At 42.4% G+C, this 10,089-nt stretch overlaps 2 long non-coding RNA genes across 3 annotated transcripts; one reads left to right on the top strand and one right to left on the bottom strand.

The window, feature by feature from the left end:
• Nucleotides 1-1,680: 1,680 nt before the first annotated feature.
• On the top strand, nt 1,681-4,728 carry LOC140254984 (uncharacterized). Its single transcript, XR_011904357.1, has 4 exons — nt 1,681-1,994; nt 2,803-2,923; nt 3,599-3,698; nt 4,024-4,728. It is a non-coding gene; the product is annotated as an uncharacterized lncRNA (long non-coding RNA).
• Nucleotides 3,991-9,511, bottom strand: LOC140254983 (uncharacterized). Of its 2 annotated transcripts, none has more exons than XR_011904356.1 (5): nt 9,226-9,511; nt 8,959-9,091; nt 8,700-8,804; nt 8,543-8,598; nt 3,991-4,110 (listed from the first exon to the last, which is right to left on the bottom strand). It is a non-coding gene; the product is annotated as an uncharacterized lncRNA (long non-coding RNA). The 2 variants fall into 2 exon arrangements; XR_011904355.1 differs by having other exon boundaries at nt 3,997-4,110; nt 8,536-8,598.
• Nucleotides 9,512-10,089: the final 578 nt, after the last annotated feature.

Here is a 10,089-nt window from a genome sequence, read left to right as displayed (position 1 = left end):
ATCTATCCCTCCCCAGCCCTCATTTAAGGGCTGGCAGCGGAGGCGAGAGCATGTTGCTGCGAGTCCTGGCCTTCCAGAGTCTTTGTGAGGGTAAGCAGCTTTGTTTACCTTCCTGCCTTTATGCATGCGTGGCAGCTCTGGTGTTTGGGCTTGTCCTTCTTTGCTGCAGTCTTTGCCACCCAGCTTTGTTGCTGTACTTTCAGTTGTGTTATAGTGTTACACACACCATGCAGGAAGCTGGTCTTCCTCCTGTTTATACCCTCTGTTCAAGTGCTAAAGCCCACAGTGAGGCCTTTTCATCTCCCAGATAAACAAACCCAATTCCCTCCACTGTTTTTGAGAGCAGCACTGCTGCACCCCTGCCTTATCTTTGTGGCCTTCCTCTGGTCCCACTCTAGCAGGTCCACGTTATGTCCTGCACTAAGGGGTGCGGGCACAGGAGTCCTGCTGGGACTCCTTACAAACGGGTGCTCGGTGTTCTCCCAGTCCCTAGAGAGTTGCCCCTAAACCACAATTTACATATCAATTGTGGTGCAGAGCAGTGTGGCCGCACATCAGGCGGTCTCTTTGTTACTCTGGGTGGCGCGGTATCGAGCCCCGTGGACCTGAGCGCGTTCAGTGTCATCGGGCAGTCTCAGACTCGCTCTTCTCTCTGCCCCGGGAGGGATTTTGCTCCCACGGCCCCCGCCCAGAAGTTTAGGGACGCAAGGTATAAGGCAAGCCGGATGGCTGACTGTGTGTGTCAAATAGACTTGTCAAGCGCCTCAGCCTTCCCTGTGTTTCCTTTCTGTTGTTGCCCGTTCTCCCTTTTTGCTTATCAGAGGGAGCATGTTTTCCTCGGCCTTTGTCTTTTGAGAGATCCTTGTTGTGTTTTATATCTAGTGATTTCAGGTTGATCTCTGTGTCAGCTGTTGTGTCTCTGCGTGCCCGGAAAGCGTCTCTGCATTGTTCCCAGGGGACGCATCCCTGTTTCCCTGCTCTTACTTTCTCCTCCTTCTCTCCCGTTTGTTCCCTGGCAGATCACTGCCCTGTCGCCTGCCTTCCTATTTTCTGAGCGTGGTTTCTGCTGCTGGGGGCTGGAGAACTCTGGTGCTCTCAGATGGGCATCTGTAAGGAGTTTCTGTTATGCTCTGTGATAATTCAGCTTGTGAGGAAATGAAAAATATGTGTATGTAATATATATTTGTGTATATATATAATAGATACAGGTAAAATAAATGTTATAATTTACAAATATATTTGTTATTATATATTTAATATTATATAGAATTGTATATATATTATATATTTTTATATAATATATTTAAATAATATATTTAATACATACATATAAAATATATGAAATACATGCATATATATACACACACATATTTTGTATGGAATGTTTGTTAGTGCAGGTGGGTGTGCATAACGGTGTGAATCTTGGGTGTGATTAATTAAAATAAGAGTTTCTTGAGTACAGAACCTGCTGTGTTGTGAAATACTGGGCCACATCATTGTGGGTTTTTTTCTTTTTTTTTTTTTCTTTTCTTTTTTTTCTTTTTTATTTATTTCTATTTTTTTCTCTTTTTTTTCTTTTTCTTTCTTTTTTTTTCTTTTTTCTTTCTTTTTTTTTTTCTTTTTTTTTTTCTTTTTTTTTTTTTTTTTTTTTTTTTTTCTGTGAAGGCATTCAGTTCAGCTGTGGGAAGGGAAGGAACGTAGTCAGGCTCCTCCTCTCCTCCCTTCCCTGTTAACCCTCATTTACGGGCTGACTGTTGCAGAGGAAGGATCTCTTCTGGGTGTTCTCTCCTTAGTGTTGTTTTTCTGCAAGCTTAGATCTTCAGAGACAAGTGAGCGTTCTTGTTTTTGCGTCATCATCGTATTGTGCTGATCCGGGTGCAGTTATGAAGATGAGATATGAAGCCTCGCTCTTTCCTTTTTTTTTTCCTTGTACCACTGCTTTTTGTCAAGGACTTACTTGCAAACCTGTGAATCGCTGAGAAAGGCTCGAGTGGGTAAGTCAGTTTATAAGATCTCCTGTTGTTCTTGTGCTGTGTAGTTTTATTTCTTTTCTAATGAAAAAATCTCCTTGGTTTGACATTCACGGAGTAGGTTTGAGGGGAGGAATGTATTTTTTAATCTTGTTGACCTGAGTTGATGCAGAAAGGAGATGACTGTGGTTGTTGTTCCCATGTGTGTGCGTAGAAAGGGATTTGTGCTGTGTATAAACAATGACAGGACATAGGTCAGATGACTGATATTGCTCACTGTTGATCGCTGTTTGTTGCTGACGAGTTTAGATGAAGTTTGGATCAGGGCTTTTGTTTCTGAGCTGTCATAAGAAGTTTAAAATAGAAAGCAAAATCTTTCTTGTCTTCACTAATGGAGGAATGCACTTATTGATACAGCCAGGCCTCTGGCTAAAGTAAGGGTGATGGGAGTTTATACTGGCATTTGTAATGAAAGATCTTACATTGTTGTGTGTTAGAAGCTCTGTTCTGCAGACAGGAGCCCAGGAAATACATGTCAAAGCATTAGAGGGGATTTGTTTTGCAGCGTTAGGCTTTATAGCTGCTTCCATGCTTCTTGTGCAGCCATTATGGATATTCACGGTATCACTGACTTGGATTGTAGCTGTTAGAAACATCCAACTTAGGCTGAGAGAAAATCTTCACTCTGTTCACTATGAATGCACTCATAGCTGTGAATGTATTACTGATTTAAGGCAGATTTTATTTAATTCCTCTATTAGAGATGCGTCCATTAATTTCAACTGTGGATTAGATCCTTATTCAATAAGTGCTGTTTCTTCTGTTTTTTAAGGATTCCTGCAAGTTTATCGCTTCTCAGATCCATCCCACCAATAGAGAGAACAGCAGCATTACCCAAGGGAGATGTATTGACTTGCAGTTTAGTTCCAAGCGTGTGTTGTCTCTTCAAGAAGGTAAGGTGACCTGGAGACCACATTTAATATAAGATCGCTCTTTAATTGTACCTATTAGAAAAATGGGAAAAACCTAAGAGCTAAGCAGTGACTCAACCCCATATCAAAGAATGTTAGAACTTATGAGATGATGAGAGGCCAGGAGTCAGACAGGAGTCAGAGCCCAGATGCTTCTTGTCAAAGGCAGCTCTCTTTATTATTTCTAAGTGATCACTACACAGGAGTAAAATGTATATTTGGTATGTTTAGTGATTGCAATAATTCAGGAGCTGCAGCTCACTCAAACTCCATTTCCTATCTTGAATTGTTCACAGATCAAACTTTAAATGTTTCAAGTATATATAGAGCATAAGAGTTTATTTTAATTAATATAGTTTTATTTAATGTAGATATTAAGTCAGTCATTATATAGCTATTACAACATACTGTATTAAGTTAAATTATAGCTTTAATTATTTATTGCATCCTTTATGGCAGCAGAATTAGATCTGCTAATAGATTTATTTTCTTTTAATTAAGTTGAGACTTTCAATAGAAGTAAAACAAACCAGACACAACCATGTAACAGAGGCAGAACCCCAGCTTTATTTGTTACAAAGCTGAACTTATAGCACAAAGTACTTTTGTTAAAGTTGTAAAATATTCTTTATTGATTTACATCTTTTTCTTCTGCAGTGCATGCAATGACAGACAGTTTATTTCTGCATACACCAAGATAAATAACATCAGCAGCAAGAGAACAAGGCCCGAGCACAGAAACAGGCAGCATACAGTGGTAAGTACAGATTTACATTGTTTCAAGTCAGACAAAGGCAGGTATCTACTTCATAGTCTGCCCGAAGAGCCTTCAGGAGCCAATGATTCTTCTTCAAGGAGACATAGTCACTCACTTCCCACGTTGCAGAAGGATCTTTTGCAAGCACTTCAATGTCTTCTTTTCCCATTAGACTGATTAAACACTCCTGAGAAGAGATGCAGAAACAAGTCAGTAGAGCAGTAACTAGTCTTTCTCCAGAAATATATTATACAGCACAAGTATACAAGTCACTACACAGAACAAGTTTTACCTGAGGTTTGAAGTTAACTGTTTTCTTCTTCAGCAGGACGCAGGACTCGCTGTCTGCTACCTTCAGGACCAAAGAGGCCAGCACCAAACAGCCATCGCTACACAGGAGCCACTCGAGGACCTAGGAAAGAGACCCCTTCAAGGGAAGAGACCCCTTCACCAGGGGACTCTTCCCCCCACACCCCCACTCAGGGGAGCCCCGATAAACAGGAGGGGCTCCCCCCATACCCCCACTCAGGGGGGCCCCAATAAAAAGGAGGGGCCCCCCCAGACCCCCACTCAGGGGGGCCCCAATAAAAAGGAGGGGCCCCCCCACACCCCCACTCAGGGGGGCCCCGATGGCCAGGAGGGGCCCCCCCAGCCAGGGCTGCCCAGGCCCTGGCAGAGAGGCAGGGGTGCTGTCACCCAGCCAGCCTCCCCCCAAAAAAAAATTCTATTATCTCTTTAGAGATAGTGCAAAAATCGGGGTCCAGCACCAATACAAGGGGGAAAGGCCCAGCCCACACTAAGTGTGGGCTGAGCCTTTCCCCCAAACATCAGAAACTCCACACACAAAAGGCAAGAAAAATAGAGGAAAAATAGAGAAGAAAAAAGCTAAGACAAGAAAAAGGCTAAGAGAAAAATAGAGGAAAAATAGAGAAGAAAAAAGCTAAGACAAGAAAAAGGCTAAGAGAAAAATAGAGGCAAAATAGAGAAGAAAAAAGCTAAGACAAGAAAAAGGCTAAGAGAAAAATAGAGGAAAAATAGAGAAGAAAAAAGCTAAGACAAGAAAAAGGCTAAGAGAAAAATAGAGGAAAAATAGAGAAGAAAAAAGCTAAGACAAGAAAAAGGCTAAGAGAAAAATAGAGGAAAAATAGAGAAGAAAAAAGCTAAGACAAGAAAAAGGCTAAGAGAAAAATAGAGGAAAAATAGAGAAGAAGAGAGAGGCAAAATAGAGAAGAAAAAAGCTAAGACAAGAAAAAGGCTAAGAGAAGAAGAGAGAGGCAAAATAGAGAAGAAGAGAGAGGCAAAATAGAGAAGAAAAAAGCTAAGACAAGAAAAAGGCTAAGAGAAGAAGAGAGAGGCAAAATAGAGAAGAAAAAAGCTAAGACAAGAAAAAGGCTAAGAGAAGAAGAGAGAGGCAAAATAGAGAAGAAAAAAGCTAAGACAAGAAAAAGGCTAAGAGAAGAAGAGAGAGGCAAAATAGAGAAGAAAAAAGCTAAGACAAGAAAAAGGCTAAGAGAAGAAGAGAGAGGCAAAATAGAGAAGAAAAAAGCTAAGACAAGAAAAAGGCTAAGAGAAGAAGAGAGAGGCAAAATAGAGAAGAAAAAAGCTAAGACAAGAAAAAGGCTAAGAGAAGAAGAGAGAGGCAAAATAGAGAAGAAAAAAGCTAAGACAAGAAAAAGGCTAAGAGAAGAAGAGAGAGGCAAAATAGAGAAGAAAAAAGCTAAGACAAGAAAAAGGCTAAGAGAAGAAGAGAGAGGCAAAATAGAGAAGAAAAAAGCTAAGACAAGAAAAAGGCTAAGAGAAGAAGAGAGAGGCAAAATAGAGAAGAAAAAAGCTAAGACAAGAAAAAGGCTAAGAGAAGAAGAGAGAGGCAAAATAGAGAAGAAAAAAGCTAAGACAAGAAAAAGGCTAAGAGAAGAAGAGAGAGGCAAAATAGAGAAGAAAAAAGCTAAGACAAGAAAAAGGCTAAGAGAAGAAGAGAGAGGCAAAATAGAGAAGAAAAAAGCTAAGACAAGAAAAAGGCTAAGAGAAGAAGAGAGAGGCAAAATAGAGAAGAAAAAAGCTAAGACAAGAAAAAGGCTAAGAGAAGAAGAGAGAGGCAAAATAGAGAAGAAAAAAGCTAAGACAAGAAAAAGGCTTAGAGAAGAAGAGAGAGGCAAAATAGAGAAGAAAAAAGCTAAGACAAGAAAAAGGCTTAGAGAAGAAGAGAGAGGCAAAATAGAGAAGAAAAAAGCTAAGACAAGAAAAAGGCTTAGAGAAGAAGAGAGAGGCAAAATAGAGAAGAAAAAAGCTAAGACAAGAAAAAGGCTTAGAGAAGAAGAGAGAGGCAAAATAGAGAAGAAGAGAGAGGCAAAATAGAGAAGAAGAGAGAGGCAAAATAGAGAAGAAGAGAGAGGCAAAATAGAGAAGAAGAGAGAGGCAAAATAGAGAAGAAGAGAGAGGCAAAATAGAGAAGAAGAGAGAGGCAAAATAGAGAAGAAGAGAGAGGCAAAATAGAGAAGAAGAGAGAGGCAAAATAGAGAAGAAGAGAGAGGCAAAATAGAGAAGAAGAGAGAGGCAAAATAGAGAAGAAGAGAGAGGCAAAATAGAGAAGAAGAGAGAGGCAAAATAGAGAAGAAGAGAGAGGCAAAATAGAGAAGAAGAGAGAGGCAAAATAGAGAAGAAGAGAGAGGCAAAATAGAGAAGAAGAGAGAGGCAAAATAGAGAAGAAGAGAGAGGCAAAATAGAGAAGAAGAGAGAGGCAAAATAGAGAAGAAGAGAGAGGCAAAATAGAGAAGAAGAGAGAGGCAAAATAGAGAAGAAGAGAGAGGCAAAATAGAGAAGAAGAGAGAGGCAAAATAGAGAAGAAGAGAGAGGCAAAATAGAGAAGAAAAAAGCTAAGACAAGAAAAAGGCTAAGAGAAGAAGAGAGAGGCAAAATAGAGAAGAAAAAAGCTAAGACAAGAAAAAGGCTAAGAGAAGAAGAGAGAGGCAAAATAGAGAAGAAAAAAGCTAAGACAAGAAAAAGGCTAAGAGAAGAAGAGAGAGGCAAAATAGAGAAGAAAAAAGCTAAGACAAGAAAAAGGCTAAGAGAAGAAGAGAGAGGCAAAATAGAGAAGAAAAAAGCTAAGACAAGAAAAAGGCTTAGAGAAGAAGAGAGAGGCAAAATAGAGAAGAAAAAAGCTAAGACAAGAAAAAGGCTAAGAGAAGAAGAGAGAGGCAAAATAGAGAAGAAAAAAGCTAAGACAAGAAAAAGGCTAAGAGAAGAAGAGAGAGGCAAAATAGAGAAGAAAAAAGCTAAGACAAGAAAAAGGCTAAGAGAAGAAGAGAGAGGCAAAATAGAGAAGAAGAGAGAGGCAAAATAGAGAAGAAAAAAGCTAAGACAAGAAAAAGGCTAAGAGAAGAAGAGAGAGGCAAAATAGAGAAGAAAAAAGCTAAGACAAGAAAAAGGCTAAGAGAAGAAGAGAGAGGCAAAATAGAGAAGAAAAAAGCTAAGACAAGAAAAAGGCTAAGAGAAGAAGAGAGAGGCAAAATAGAGAAGAAAAAAGCTAAGACAAGAAAAAGGCTTAGAGAAGAAGAGAGGCAAAATAGAGAAGAAGAGAGAGGCAAAATAGAGAAGAAGAGAGAGGCAAAATAGAGAAGAAGAGAGAGGCAAAATAGAGAAGAAGAGAGAGGCAAAATAGAGAAGAAGAGAGAGGCAAAATAGAGAAGAAGAGAGAGGCAAAATAGAGAAGAAGAGAGAGGCAAAATAGAGAAGAAGAGAGAGGCAAAATAGAGAAGAAGAGAGAGGCAAAATAGAGAAGAAGAGAGAGGCAAAATAGAGAAGAAGAGAGAGGCAAAATAGAGAAGAAGAGAGAGGCAAAATAGAGAAGAAGAGAGAGGCAAAATAGAGAAGAAGAGAGAGGCAAAATAGAGAAGAAGAGAGAGGCAAAATAGAGAAGAAGAGAGAGGCAAAATAGAGAAGAAGAGAGAGGCAAAATAGAGAAGAAGAGAGAGGCAAAATAGAGAAGAAGAGAGAGGCAAAATAGAGAAGAAGAGAGAGGCAAAATAGAGAAGAAGAGAGAGGCAAAATAGAGAAGAAGAGAGAGGCAAAATAGAGAAGAAGAGAGAGGCAAAATAGAGAAGAAGAGAGAGGCAAAATAGAGAAGAAGAGAGAGGCAAAATAGAGAAGAAGAGAGAGGCAAAATAGAGAAGAAGAGAGAGGCAAAATAGAGAAGAAGAGAGAGGAAAAATAGAGAAGAAGAGAGAGGAAAAATAGAGAAGAAGAGAGAGGAAAAATAGAGAAGAAGAGAGAGGAAAAATAGAGAAGAAGAGAGAGGAAAAATAGAGAAGAAGAGAGAGGAAAAATAGAGAAGAAGAGAGAGGAAAAATAGAGAAGAAGAGAGAGGAAAAATAGAGAAGAAGAGAGAGGAAAAATAGAGAAGAAGAGAGAGGAAAAATAGAGAAGAAGAGAGAGGAAAAATAGAGAAGAAGAGAGAGGAAAAATAGAGAAGAAGAGAGAGGAAAAATAGAGAAGAAGAGAGAGGAAAAATAGAGAAGAAGAGAGAGGAAAAATAGAGAAGAAGAGAGAGGAAAAATAGAGAAGAAGAGAGAGGAAAAATAGAGAAGAAGAGAGAGGAAAAATAGAGAAGAAGAGAGAGGAAAAATAGAGAAGAAGAGAGAGGAAAAATAGAGAAGAAGAGAGAGGCTAAGACAAGAAAAGCTAAGAGAAAAAAGAGAAAAAATAGGAGAAAAGAGCTAAGAGAGAAAAAAGGTAAAAGCGGAAAAATGTTCAGACAAAAGAGAAAGAAAAAAGCTAAGACAGAAAAAGGAAACCACATCAACAGTACCCAACAAAGACACCACCAACACTTAACACGCACCTCTCACCTCTCCTCCGCAGCCTGCCGTTCCTCCACGAGCACACCAGCCGCGCTACTCGACGCCTGAAAAGCACAAGGACAAATATCGGGTCTGTTCGCCGCTCCGGCCAAACTCCGGCCCGGGAGCAGCGGACAACCTTCAAGGATCAAAGTGCGCCTCTTACCTCACGTCTCTCGGCACCGGCATCCACACGCTGACCCTCAAACCCCAACACCGCTCCGGTCTCGGCAGCTGTTCTGCCACATCTCCACGATTGAAGATCACGCTCCTGAAATTCAAAAAGAAAAAAGGGGTGTGGAGGGGGAAAACAAGGGAAACAAACCCATCCCATCCCGCTCTCTGCCACCGCTGGAGAGAGCGGGACGCCCTTCTCGGGCGGCTCAGCGGCACAGCTACGGGAGCCCCAAGAAGAGAGAACTTGCTTTGTGCCTCTCAAACGCTCACAGCCTCCGCCATCTCACTGGTTCCACATAATGACGGGCTCCGGGGCGGCCTTTGAGGAACCTGCAAAAGGAGTTTCAGCAGCTCTTTGCGTTGCTTCTTACTCCCGCTGACCTGAAAAAATAAATACAAAAACCTCCATTAGCACACAGTCATTGTCAAGCAGCAACATTTTTATTTACAGCGCTGCACACGCACGCCGGGTGACCGGCGTACCGCTGCCGGTCTACCCCCAACACGTTACTCACCTGCTATACTAACCCAGCCACAACATGAGGATCCCGGTCCGAGGAGATCGGGGCGGGAAGCCCGAATCTCGGGATGATTGCTCCCGTCGATTCTTTCGTTACCTCCCGTGCCCCCTCAGCGCTGCAAGGCAATGCCTCCGGCCGCCCTGAAAAAGAAAGCGGTTCACACCCATATATTTCGGTACCCCCCCTTTTCGAGGGAGCTGCCGTTGCTGAACGGGAACGTTTCCCTTGCCTGCTCGTCCCGACGAGACCTCGGGGCCTGTCCTACGATTCTGCTGTAAACTTACCGCACGTCGCTGTGAACGGCGGTGTGTAAATCCCGAGCCACGATCCGTTGGCTTTCGCTCGGCCTGAAAAAGAAGAGAACCTGTTTCGGCAGCCCTTTGCGCCGCTTCTTATTCCCAGCGGCGCCGAGGCTACGCAAATACGGCCTCGTCCTTCTCGCTCCTACCGGAAAGACCGGGAGGAACTCAAATCCTGGCTTAAAAGTCATGGAGAAGATGACGGCACCCCGAGACCGTGCTAGCCGACACTGCGCTACGACTCGGGGAACCGAGCGGCAGCCGCCGCCGGCTCCGGGAAGCCGGGGGAACCCGACGGGAGCCCCGTGCCGGTCCTCGAACGTCCTTCCCCGGTCCCGTGCTTTCCTGAACGCCGCACCGGATCTCGCTGGTCTTCAGAAGGAAACATCTCGGCGCAGCCTGAAACAAAACGACAAAGAAAGTCACACAAAAGCCCAGCTCCCAGTTTGAAAAGCACCCCCCCAAAAGCAGCAGCTCTCCACCCTTTTCGGCTCCAGCGGCGTGAAGACCGGACGAAGCGACGCGTCCCGCTCGAACTCCCGGCAGCAATGAATTCCAG

Source organism: Excalfactoria chinensis, chromosome 7, assembly GCF_039878825.1.
Source record: "Excalfactoria chinensis isolate bCotChi1 chromosome 7, bCotChi1.hap2, whole genome shotgun sequence".
Lineage (NCBI taxonomy): Eukaryota > Metazoa > Chordata > Aves > Galliformes > Phasianidae > Excalfactoria > Excalfactoria chinensis.
The sequence above is the reverse complement of the archived record's forward strand: the minus strand, read 5'-3'. Positions and strand labels throughout refer to the sequence as shown.